The 13,900-nt window shown below is 42.9% G+C and overlaps 1 pseudogene; it reads right to left on the bottom strand.

Moving 5' to 3' along the window:
* Positions 1-254: 254 nt before the first annotated feature.
* LOC137373367 (probable G-protein coupled receptor 139) lies at positions 255-13,623 on the bottom strand (annotated as a pseudogene).
* Positions 13,624-13,900: the final 277 nt, after the last annotated feature.

A 13,900-nucleotide genomic window follows, 5' to 3' on the forward strand; every position in this document is an offset into this window, starting at 1 on the left:
CATGTGGCAAGAACAGGTTCAACCAATTTGCCAAGCAGGACAGCCTTGTTTGTGGACCTTGGGAAGGAAAGCAGGATGTGCAGGGTTGGGGGCCATGAGCCTGGAGGCCATGGGGGAAGAGCTCCAGAGGAGATGAGGTCAGTGATCCTCTGGGAAATAAAGTTAATGCAATGACCTGTTGCAGAATTGTGTGGAGAGTAAATAGATGAGGAAGCACTGTAACCAGAGTCAGTGATAGAAAGGTAGCTCTGCTTTTAGGTGATCTGCTTTAATTATTTAACTAATTTAACAATTGCAGTGAATGGATATTTGACTGCATTCTTCAGCTGCTCTCTGAATTTAGTCTGGGTCACTGCATAAATACAGGTGTTGGTGCAGGTGCTCAAAAGCTGCAGCATGTAGCCAGATTGTTCAGTGATATATGCAGGATCATGGGGATGTCTGAAATTTTTTATGTTTGAAAATCGCATATAAATGGAAAATGCAACATTTGTCATCCATAACAGTATAAAACTGCCAGATATAGTGAAGAGTAAAATGATGGATTTCCTTCGGTTCTCCATCTCTGGGTCAGTGTGATTCGCACTCTTGCTGTGATCCAGTAGTTTCCTGCGGACTCTGCTGGCCAGTAAAATGTGTCTGACAGTCAGAGCATTGAGCAGTAAAATCAGAACGAGTGGAAGGAAAGGGGTTAAAATAATACTGAGCATGTCAAATGCTACCCAGGCAGCTTCAGTGTAATAGCTCAGTGAATAAATCGCCCCCCAGGGTACATTGTCAATTATATATTCAGGTTCAAATACAAAGTACCAAGGAATATTTTTGAGGCAGAACAGCACACTCACTGTTGTTATAACCATATTCACAGTTTTCTCTGTGCAATATTTTGTTTTGAGCTTCTGGCAACAAATTGCAACAAATCGATCAAAGGTGAAAGCGACAGTGAACCAGACAGAAATGTCTGTGGCTGCAGAAAGCAGGACATGTACGAGAGAAAGTGCAGGAGTGGTGTCCAGGTAAGTACCTGGGAAATGAAAATGAAAAACTGTAAACAGTATCACATCAGTGAACACGACCAGTAGATCTGCCACTGCCATGGCCACCAGGTAGTGGGTGATACATTTGGAGAGTCCGCAATTTCCTCGTGACAGGATAAGAATGGCCACTGAATTCACTGGAATAAATACAAAAAAACAAGGAAATTATAGTTAAGCATCTCAGAGAACATGGAAATTACACAGGAACATGGGGACTTTAGAATGGGAGTTGCCCATTCAAGCCCATCGATCCTGTTCTGCCTTGGGACGGTAGCATAGCGGGAATGTTACTGGAGCCGTAATCCAGAGGCGTCAGAGACATGAGTTGACAATCCCACCACAACAGCTTGTGGAATTTACATTCAATTGATTAAAAAATCTGGACTAAAATGTTTGTTCAATCAACAATGATCATGAAATTATTAGATTGTTGTGAAAACCCATTTACAACAAATCTACATTCCTTTGAGGCAGAAAAAAAATCAGGAAAGGTGATCAAATGGCTAACAAGAGAAGTTAAAGATTGGATTAGGTCAAAGGAAGAGGCTTCCAAAGAAGCTGACAAAAATGTTGTATGTCAGAGGATTGGGGAGATATTAGAATTCAGTGAAGGAGGACCAAGAAACTGTAGAAAAAGAGAAAATAGAATATAAAAAATAAACTAGTGAGAAACATAAAAATGGACTGTAAAAGCTTCTACAATTATGTAAAAAGGAAAAGATTAGCAAGTTAATTTATAATGAAGAATAAGGAAATGGCAGAAAAACTAAACTAATACTTTGTTTTTGTCATCACAGTGGAAGATACACAAAACCTTCCGGATGGATATCCAGTGGATGTGGTTTTGTTTGGACTTTTAGAAGGCTTTCAACAAAGTCCCACATCAGAGATTAGCATGTAAAATTAAAACTCATGGGATTGGGGGCAGTGTATTGCGATGGATAGAAAATTGGTTGGCAGACAGGAAACAAGGAGCAGGAATAAACGGGTCTTTTTCCGAATGGCAGGCAGTGACTTGTGGGGTACCGCACGGATCAGTGCTAGGACCCCAGCTATTCACAATATATGTTAATGATTTAGATGAGAGAACTAAATGTAATATCTCCAAATTTGCAGATAACACAAAACTGGGTGTGAGGGTGAGTTGTGAGGAGGATGCAGAGAGACTTCAGGGTGATTTGGACAGGTTGAGTGTGTGGACAAATGCATGGCAGATGCAGTATAATGTGGATAAATATGACGTTATCCACTTTGGTAGAAAAAACAGGAAAGCAAATTATTATCTGAACGGCTATAAACTGAGAGAGGGGAATATACATCGAGACCCAGGTGTTCTCGTACACAAGTCGCTGAAGGTAAGCATGCAGGTGCAACAGGCGGTAAAGAAGGCAAATGATATGTTGGCCTTCAGATCTGCTCTCTCTCTCGGCGCACGCTGAGACTCGGATAAAAAATAAACTGACAGTTACACCGCAGGAAATCTGCAAGGTGATTGGTTGGGTGAGCAGCAGCTGTTAGTGCATTTACATAGCTTAAAAACATAAAGGGATTTTTTTTTTGTTGAAACAAAAATCTCCAGTGAATAGGTGAGTACTACGAAAGCGTTTTTTTTACTTCAGTGTAACTTATTAAGGAATTTAGATTGTAATGGATAGAACAAGGCCCCGAGTGTAATTAATACTTTTAATTGAGGGGGTAACTAATTAATCTAAAGGTAAGTCATGACAGGAGAGCTCAGCCCAGTGATATGCTTCTCCTGCGCGATGTGGGAAATCAGGGACGCTTCCAGTGTCCCTGATGACCACGTGTGCAGGAAGTGTATCCATCTGCAGCTACTGGCTACCCGCATTACGGAGCTGGAGCTGCGGACGGATTCACTGTGAGCATCTGCGATGCTGAGAACATCGTGGATAGCACGTTTAGTGGGGTGGTCACACCGCAGGTAATTGCTGCACAGGCAGAAAAGGGATGTGTGACCACCAGACGGAGTAGCAGGCGCAGGCAGGAGTCCCCTGTGGCTATCCCCTCTCAAACAGATATCCCGCTTTGGATACTGTTGGTGGTGGGGTGGGGTGGGGGGGACGCCCCAGGGGAAAGCAGCAACAGCCAAGTCCGTGTCACCATGGAGGACTCTGCTGCACAACAGGGGAGGTAAAGGGGTAGAAGAGCTATACTGATAGGGGATTCTACTGTAATGGGTGTAGATAGGCGTTTCTGTGGCCGCAAACGAGACTCCAGGATGGTATGTTGCCTCCCTGCTGCTAGGGTCAAGGATGTTACAGAGCGGCTGCAGGACATTCTGAAGGGGGAGGGTGAGCAGTCAGTGGTCATGATACACATTGGCAGCAACGACATAGGCAGAAAGAGGGATGAGGTCCTGCAACAATAATTTAGGGAGCTAGGTAGCAGATTAGAAAGCAGGACCTCAAAGGTTGTAATCTCTGGATTACTCATTGTGCCACGTGCTAGCGAGTATAGGGATAGGAGGATAGAGCAGATGAATGCGTGGCTGAGGAAATGGTGCAGGAGGGAGGGCTATAGTTTCCTGGATCACTGGGTTTGTTCTGGCAAAGGTGGGACCTGTACAAATTGGATGGGTTGCACCAGAACCGGAATGGGACCAACATCCTTGCTGGGAGGTTTGCTAGTGCTGTTGGTGGTGGTGGTGGTGTGGTGGTGGGTGGTAAACTAATTTGGCAGGGGCATGGGATACAGAGTGGAGGTACAGTAGGGGGTGAGGCACAGCCAAATATAGAAGAGAAACTGAGTCCGTCTGGAAGGCAGAGCAAATATAGACCTGTTAAAGCACAAGTGAAAAATGCAAGGCTGGATTGCATTTACTTTAATGCAAGGAGTCTTACTAATAAGGCAGATGAATTGAGGGCATTGATTCTCACATGGGATTATGATACTATTACTATCAAAGAGACATGGTTGAGGGAGGGGCAGGACTGGCAACTCAATATTCCAGGGTATAGAATCTTCAGGCGTGATAGGGGAGGGGATAAAAGAGGAGGTGGTACTGCACAGTTGATCAAGGAGTCAATTACTGCAGTAAGGAGGGATGATATCTTAGAAGGTTCCTCAACTGAGACCATATGGTAGAACTTAAGAACAAAAGGGGGGCAATCACTTTGCTGGGCGTGTACTACAGGCCTCCAAACAGTGAGGGAGAGTTAGAGGAACAGATATGTAGGCAAACCTTAGAGAGGTGTAAAAATAATAGGGCAATAATAGTATGGTATTACAACTTACCTAATATCAACTGGGATAGACTTAGTACAAAAGGCTTAAAGGGGGAGGAATTCTTAAAATGTATACAGGAGAGCTTTTTGAGCCAGTATGCAGAAAGTCCTACAAGAGAAGGGGCAGTACTGGACCTAATCCTAAGGAATGAAGCTGGACAAGTGGTAGATGTATCAGTGGGGGAGCATTTCGGGGATAGTGACCTTAAGTCTGTAAGATTTAAAGTAGTTATGGAAAAGGACAAAGATGGGCCAGAAATAAAGCTACTGAATTGGGGGAAGGCCGATTTCAATATGATAAAACAGGATCTGGCCAAAGTGGAGTGGGAGCAGCTACTTGTAGGAAAGTCTACATCAGGCCAGTGGGAGTCATTTAAAGTGGAAATCGTGAGGGTTCAGAGCCAACATATACCCGTTAAGGTGAAGGGTAGAACCATCAAGTCCAGGGAACCCTGGATGTCAAGGGATATAGAGTATTTGATCAGGAAAAAAAAAGAGGCTTATGGCAGATTTGGAGCACTGAAAACAGCAGTTGCATGAGAGGAGTATAGAAAGTATTGGGGAGGGGGGGGGGGGAGGGTACTTAAAAACAGTAATTAGTAAAGTGAAGAGGGGACATGAAAAAATATTGGTGGGCATGATAAAGGAAAAATCTAAGGCATTTTACAAGTATATTAATGGCAAAAGGATAACCAGGGCAATAGTAGGGCCCATTAGGGACCAAAGTGGCAACCTGTGTGTGGAGCCGGAGGACATAGGTGAGGTTTTAAATGATTACTTTTCATCTGTTTTCACTGTGGAGAACGACGATGTAAGTGTAGAGATCAGGGAGGGGAATTGTAATATACTTGAACATATTAACATTGAAAGGGAGGAAGTATTAGATGTTTTAATGGTCTTAAAAGTGGATAAATCCCCAGGCCCAGATGAGATGTATCCCAGGCTATGGGAGGTGATAGCAGGGGCTGTGACACAAATTTTCAAATCCTCTCTGGCCACAGAAGAGGTGCCAGAGGACTGGAGGACAGCGAATCTGGTATCATTATTCAAGAAGGGTAGCAGGGATAAACCAGGTAATTACAGGCCGGAGAGTCTAACATCAGTGGTTGGGAAACTGTTGGGAAAAATTCTGAGGGACAGGATTAATCTCCACTTGGAGAGGCAGTGAATAATCAGGGATAGTCAGCATGGCTTTGTCAGGGGGAGATCGTGTCTAACTAACTCGATAAATTTTTTGAGGAGATGACTAGATGTGTAGATGAGGGTAAAGCAGTTGATGTAGTCTACATGTACTTCACTAAGACTTTTGATAAGGTCCCGCATGGGAGATTGGTTAAGAAGGTAAGAGCCCATAGGATCCAGGGCAATTTGGGAAATTAGATCCAAAATTGGCTTAGTGGCAGGAAACAGAGGGTAATGGTCGAGGGTTGTTTTTGCGAGTAGAAGCCTGTGACCAGCGGTGTACCACAAGGATCGGTGCTGAGACCCTTGCTGTTTGTAGTGTACATTAATGATTTAGACGTGAATATAGGAGGTATGCAAAGTAAGTTCGCAGATGACACGAAAATTGGTGGTGACGTATAAAATGAGGAGGAAAGCCTTAGAATACAGGACGATATAGATGGGCTGGTAAGATGGGCGAAGCTGTGGCAAATGGAATTTAATCCTGACAAGTGTGAGGCGATGCATTTTGGGAGGACTAATAAGGCAAGGAAATATACAAATGATGGTAGGACCCTTGGAAGTACAGACGGTCAGAGGGACCTTGATGTACTTGTCCATACATCACTGAAGGCAGTAGCACAGGTAGATAAGGTGGCTAGGAAAAAATATAGGATACTTGCCTTTATTAGCTGAGGCATAGAATATAAGAGCAGGCACGTTATGATGGAGCTGTATAAAATGCTAGTTAGGCCACAGCTGGAGTGCTGTGTACAGTTCTGGGCACCACACTATAGGAAGGATGTGATTGCACTGGAGAGGGTGCAGAGGAGATTCACCAGGATGTTGCCTGGGCTGGAGCATTTCAGCTATGAAGAGAAACTGAAAAGGATAGAGTTGTTTTCCTTAGAACAGAGAAGTGGTACATGATTGAGGTTTACAGAATTATGAGTGGCATTGATAGGTTAGATAGGAAGAGAATTTTTCCCTTAGCAGTGGGGTCAAAAACCAGGGGGAATAGATTTAAGGTAAGGGGCAGGAGGTTTAGAGGGGATGTGTGGAAAAGAATTTTCACCCAGAGGGTGATTGGAATCTAGAATAAATTGCCTGAATGTGTGGTAGAGGCAGGAACCCTCATAACATTTAAGAAGTACTTAGATGAGCACTTGAAACACCATAGCATACAAGGCTACAGGGCAGGTGCTGGAAAATGAGACTAGAATAGTTAGGTGCTTGATGGCTGCCATGGACACGATGGGTCAAAGGGCCTGTTTCTGTGCTGTCTAATTCTATGACTCTATAGCGAGAGGATTCGAGTACAGGAGCAGGGATGTATCGCTGCAATTATACAGGGCCTTGATGAGGCCACACCTCGAATATTGTGAGCAGTTTTCTCTTCCTTATCTGAAGAAGAATGTTCTTGCTATAGAGGGAGTGCAGCGAAGGTTTACCAGACTGAATCCTGGGATGGCGGGACCGACGTATGAAGAGAGATTGAGTTGGTTAGGATTATATTCGCTGGATTTCAGAAGAGTGAGGAGGGATCTCATAGAAACCTATAACATTCTAACAAGACTTGACAGGGTAGATGCAGGAAGGATGTTCCCGATGGTTGCGGAGTCCAGAACCAGGGGTCATAGTCTAAGGATATGGGATAAATCTTTCAGGACTGAGATGAGGAGAAATTTCTTCACCCAGAGAGTGGTGAGTCTGTGGAATTCGCTACCACAGAAAGTAGTTGAGGCCAAAACCTTGTATGTTTTCAAAAAGGAGTTAGATATAGCTCTTGGGGTGAAAGGGATCAAAGGATCTGGGGGGAAAGCGGGAACAGGTTACTGAGTTGGATGATCAGCCGTGATCATAATGAATGGTGGAGCAGGCTCGAAGGGCTGAATGGCCTACTCCTGCTCCTATTTTCAATGTTTCTATGTAAATACTAGAGAACCAAGGGACTGGTGAGAATGTATTAGTAAAAATGTACTGGAGAAATTAATGCGACTGAAAGTTCATAAATCCCCTGGACCTGTTGATCTACATTCCAGCGTTGAAAGAGGTGGCTGTAGAGTAGTGATTGCGTTGGTGGTCATCTTCCAAAATTCTGCAGATTCTGGAGTGGTTCCTGCAGATTGGAAGGTAACCTCACTCTTTAAAAAAGGAGGGAGAGAGAAAACAGGGACCTACAGATGTGTTAGCCTGACATCAGTAGTAGGGAAAATGCTAGAATCTATTATCAAGGATGTGATAATTGGAGACTGATAAATTAATGGTAGGATTGGACACAGTCCACATCGATTTATGAAAGGGAAATCATGTTTAACAAACCTGTTGGAGTTTTCTGAGGATGCACCTATTAGAATAGAAAAGGGGGAACCAGTGGATGTGGTATATTTGGATTTTCAGAAGACTTTCAATAAGGTCCCACACAAGAGGTTAGTAAGCAAAATTAGAGCATGTGGGTTTTAGGGTAATATACTGCCATGGATTGAGAAGTAGTTTACGGACAGAAAACAGAGAGTAGGAATAAACGGGTCATTCTCAGGTTGGCAGGCTGTGACTAGTGGTGTACCATAATGATCAGTGCTTGGGCCCCAGCTATTCCCAATCAGTATCAATGATTTGGATGGGGGAACCAAATGCAATATTTCCAAGTTTTCTGATGACACAAAACTAGGTGGGAATATGAGTTGTGAGGAGGATGCAAAGAGGCTTCAAGGGGATTTAGACAGGCTCAGTGGGTGGGCAAAAACATGGCAGATGGAATATAATGTGTAAAAATGTGGTTATCCACTTTAGTATGAAACACAGAAATGCAGAGTATTTCTTAAATGGTGAGAGATTGGCAAGTGTTGATATTCAAAGGGACCTGTATATCCTTGTTCATAAGTCACTGAAAGCGAACATGCAGGTGCATCAATCAATTAGGAAGGCAAATGGAATGTTGGTCTTTATTGTGAGAGGATTTGAATAAAGGAATAAAGAAGTCTTGTTGCAATTATATGGAGCCTTGTTGAGACCTCCTCTGGACTATTGTGTACAGGTATGGTTCCTTACCTAACAACAGATATACTTGCCATAGAGGGAGTGCAACGAAGGTTCACCAGATTGATCCATGTAATGGCAGGATTGTCCTATTAGGAGAAATTGAGGAGACTGGGCCTATATTCCCTAGAGTTTAGAGGAATGAGAGGTGATTGAGGGATGCGCAATTCTTGCAGGGATCGATGCAGGAAGGATGTTTCTCCTGGCTGGGAAGTGGATCTAGAATCAGGTGACACAGTCTCAGAATAAGAGGGAGACCATGAAGGACTGAGATGAAGAGGAATTTATTCTCTCAAAGGGTGTTGAATCTTTGAAATTCTCTACCCCAGAGGGTGGTGGAGGCACAGTCATTGAGTGTATTCAAGCCAGAAATTGATTGATTTCTAGATATTAAATATATCAAGTGATATGGGGATAGTGAGGGAAAATGGTGTTGAGGTGGAAGATTAGCCATGATCTAGTTGAATGGCGGACAGGCTCCAGGGGCCAAATGACCTAATCCTGCTTCCATTTCCTATGTTTCTATGTTGCGAATATCGTTCATGGGAGGAAGTCTGCTGTCTTTACTCGGTATGGCCTACGTGTGAATCCAGACCAACAACAATGTGGTTGACTGTCAACTGCCCTCTGAAATGGCTGAGCAAGCCACACAATTGCAGGTGGCTCAGCCCCCACCTGCTGAAGGGAAAATAGGGATGAGCAATAAATGCTGGCTTTGCCAGCGATGCACACATCCCAAGATCGAATGATAAAAAAGTCAATTTGATCATCATCTGTATCTTAACAACATTGATCTGCCTTGGTTCTGTAACCTTCAATACACTTAGCTAGCAACAGTATATCAGTCTCATCTTTTTTTTAAAATGCACCTCGCCTTAACAGCTTTTTAAGGGAGAGAGTTCCTGATTTCCACTATCCTTTGTTTGAGGACGTACTTCCAGACATCACCCCAGAACAACCTAGCTCTGATTTTAAGAATATTTACCCTTGTTCTGAACACCTCCATCAGAGGAATTAGTTTCCCTCATCTACTCTATCAAATCTTTTAATCATCTGAAACATTTCACTTTGTTGACCCCTTAATCTTCCATAAACAAGGAAATAAAGGATACCTCTATGCAACTTCTGCTCATAATGTAACCCCTTCAGCATCGATATCAGTTTTGTGAATCTGCACTGAACCACCTCCAAAGCCAATGTATTGTTTCTGTGGTGAACCCAGAAGTGAACGCAAATACTCCAAATGGGATTTTACCAGAGCTGTGCACAGCCGTAACTTAACTTCCACTCCTTTGTATTCCAGTCAAACTTGAGATAAAAGATAACATTCCATTTCTATATTTGGACCTCAAATCTTTTTTCTTCTCCACAGTTCCTAGCTTGTCCCTATTTAGAAATACTTGGATATATCTTTCTTAGGTCCAGATTGGATGGTCTCACATTTTCCCACTTAAAACTCCATCTGCTACAGTTTTGGTCTCTCAGTTGATCAGTTAATGGTTCTTGGTAATTTTCTGCTCTCATTTAACTTAGTGTCATCAGCAAACGTAGATATGTGGCTCTCTGTTCCATCATCTAAGTTATTAATAAAGGCAGTGAAAAGTTGAGACTCCCTTAAGTACCCATTAGTTATCTCCTCGAAAAAGTCAACTGGGTTAGACATGTGTCATGCCCAGTAAAGACATATCATATTCCTGTTTCTAAGATACAAACTTTATTCAATGTGGAATCATTGAAATTGACTTTTCCTTTAAAAATTGGCCAATGAACTGCAAAATGGCTACGGAGGTCAGATGAACTAGCCTGCGTATTTAAGCTGTCTCGAAAGGACTAATGGATACATTCCAGATGAAGAGGGATCGACTACACTCACCCTGGAACAATCAAGAGACATTCCCGAATTGAATGGATTTCATCTGAGACAAAGAAGGTGTGAAGGACAAATCATAGCAGAATGAGACTCATCCAGACATGAATGGATGGCCATGAATGTCACATCTTGGTCTATTTTGTCGTCACTTTAGGGGAGAAGGCCCTGTGTCAGGTACCAGAGACTCAAATTTGATGGAGTTCTGACCATAAAAGGCATCGCTCTAGGGAGAGAGAGAGAGAGAGAGAGAGAGGGAGAGCCGACAGAAACATCAGAGAAAGCAGTCTAGCCAAGGGCTCTGGCAAGATCCAGCCGAAACAAGGAGAATAAACCCTGCTTCTAATTCTACACTTCAACTTGGTGCTGCAGAGAACTGAAAATAACCAGCACATCCAATCTCAACTCTTAACCACCAGAAATCTACAACACCGCAACAAGTTCAAGACGACAAACAACCAGGACTGCATCTTTAACAAAGACTGCTCTACTTAGAAGAGTCAACAGGTTTACTGTAAATCACAAACGCCTATCACACATTGAACTTTTATCTTTTACCTTTTTTATTATTTTTTCATGAGATGTGGGCATCGTTGGCCAGGCCAGCATTTATTGCCCATCCCTAATTGTCCTTGAGAAGGTGGTACTGAGTTGCCATCTTGAACCACTGCAGTCTGTCTGGTATAGATACCCCCACAGTGCTGATAGGAATTGAGTTCGATGATTTTGACCCAGTGACAGTGAAGGAACAGCGATAAAGTTCTAAGTCAGGATGGTGTGTGACTTGTAGGGGAACTTGCAGTTTGTGGTGTTCCCATGCATCTGCTGCCCTTTTCCTTCTGGGTGGTAGAGGTCGGGGGCTTGGAAGAAGTTTTGGTGAGTTGCTGAAGTACATTTTGAATATGGTACACACTGCTGTCACTTTGCGTTGGTGATGGAGGGAGTGAATGTTTAAGGTGGTGGGTGGGGTGCCAATCAAGCGGTTGCTGGATGGTTTCGAGCTACTTGAGTGTTGTTAAAGCTGCACCCATCCAGGCAAGTGCAGAGAATTTCATCACACTCCTGACTTGTGCCTTGTAGATGGTGGGAAGGGTTTGGGGAGTCAGGAGGTGAGTTACTCGCTGCAGAATTCCCAGCTTCAGACCTGGTCTTGTAGCTCCAGTTTTTATATAGCTGTTGACTGTGAGGGATTCAGCAATCATAATGTTTTTGAATGTCACGGGGACGTGCTTGAATTCTCTCTTGTTTGAGATGGTCATTGCCTGGCACTTATGTGGTGTGAATATAATTTGCCACTTATCAGCTCAAGTCTGAATGTTGTCCAGGTCTTGTTGCATATGGACACGGGCTGTTTGGTGCTGAACATTGTTCAATCATCAGCGAATATCCCCACTTCTGACCTTATGATGGAGGGAAGGTCATTGATGAAACAGTTGAAGATGGTTAGGCTGAGGACACTACCCTGAGGAACTCCTGCAGTGATGTCCTGGACCTGAGATGATTGACCTCGAACAACTACAACCATCTTCCTTTGTGCTAGGTATGATAGCAACCAGTGAAGAGTGTTCCACCTGATTCCCGTTGCCTCCAGATTTACTAGGGCTCCTTGATGCCATCTCGGTCAAATGTTGCTTTGGTATCTAGGGAAATGACTCTCACCTCATCACTTGAATTCAGCTCTTTTTGCCCATGTTTGGACCAAGGCTGTAAACAGTCAGGAGCTGAGTGGTCCTGGTGGAACTCAAACTTAGCATCAGAGAGCAGGTTAGTGCTGAGCAAATGTCGCTTGATAGCACAGTCGACAACCCCTTCCATCACTTTGCTGATAATCAAGAGAAGACTAATGGGGTGGGAATTGGCTGGGTTGGATTTGTCTTGTTTTTTTTTTGTGTACAGCACATACCTGCATTATTTTCCACATTGTGGGGTTGACGCCAGTGTTGTAGCTGTACTGGAGCTGCTTGGCTAGGGGTGCAGCTGGAATGTTGTCAGGGCCCATAGCCTTTTCAGTATCCAGTGCCTTCAGCCGTTTTTTGATATGAGGTAGAGTTGAATCGAATTGACTGAAGACTGGCATCTGTCATGCTGGGGATCTCAGGAGGAGGCCGAGATGGATCATCTACTCGGCACTTTTGGTTGAAGATGGCTGCAAATACTTCAGCCTTGCCTTTTGCAGAGAGTGCTAGTCTCCCTCATCATTGAGGATGGGTATACTTGTTCAGTCAAGGAATCTTGATCCCAAAGGCAGTGTTCACTTGAAAAGAACTGAATGGAATTTAAAAAAGGAGATACATTTATGAAGCACCGATCACAACCTCAGGGCCTCCCAAAGTGCTTCAAAGCCAATGAACCGCTTTTTCTTTTGAAGTGCAGTCACTGATGTGTTGTAAGAAGCACAGCAACCAACTTGCACACAGCAAACTCCCACAAACAGCAATGTGAAAATGACAATGAATACCTCACAATATCAAGACATTTGAATCATTTGTAACCATGTCTGCATTTTGTTCTGGAGATATATTTCAACAACCAAAGTTATTTTGGAAAATAGTAAAGGAACAATAGCATGAATTCTAACAAATAGCAGAGGGCAAGGGTTAGGGAGAAAGCAGAAGAAGGCCAGTGTTTACTGAAAAAAGTTGAACTTCATAATTAATTCAGATTTTGCTGGAGGAACAGAGTTGACAGTCTGTGAGGGGAGCAGGAAGATGAGGCAATGGAAGAAGGGGCTGATGGTTGATGAACTCTGGTTTTAAAATTGGACAGGTCCCAACAGCTGAAGAGATGCAGCCCTGGTGGTTCAGTTATTTATAACATAGAGCCTGTCTACCTGCCCAAAGTATGTCCCCAGTAAGGGTTGATGGGAATATACATAGTTAAAAGCCTTGGGTAAGGCACTACTTGCTGCACACAAGCCCGTTGACCTCCTTTTCTTTCACGCCAACATTTAATATTGAAACTTCCAATGTAAAGTTCCTGTGTGAACATTTACATTTTATGGTTTATTGATGAAACAATCAAATCACTCAAAATCCTTTTTGAAAGAAGTCTGGCATTTATCCTAACAACATGAAATCTGTAATTGCCAAAATAAGGTTTTAAACAGAATTTCAAAAATCAAAAAATATAGATTTCCAAATAACATGGTTAAATTTACATGTCAAAAGCTATTTGCTTCCATTAAATGGTTAAATGGCTTACCAAGGACTCCAACAACGGCAAGAAAAGGGTAGTAAATGTCTTCTATCTGGTGGAATATTGTTGGTTCACGCATGTTCTGTGAGACGTGATGGTTTCTGTTGATGCCTGAGACACCAACTGTGTTTGGCTGCACAAAGCATCCAGAAGAACCTTGTATTTATACAGAAGGGAAATCTCCAGTGAGATATCAGTTACATCATTCTGGATATTAATTACAATTCATTGAACAAACAAGTGGAGACAATCATATGAAAACTAACATTATCTTCATGTAATAAAATATAATTAACTGGAGCTAATAATGTCTTAAAGCTAATTATTTCATAGAAAACTTAACTCAATGTGACCTG

Source organism: Heterodontus francisci, chromosome 9, assembly GCF_036365525.1.
Source record: "Heterodontus francisci isolate sHetFra1 chromosome 9, sHetFra1.hap1, whole genome shotgun sequence".
In the NCBI taxonomy this organism is placed as follows: Eukaryota; Metazoa; Chordata; class Chondrichthyes; order Heterodontiformes; family Heterodontidae; genus Heterodontus; species Heterodontus francisci.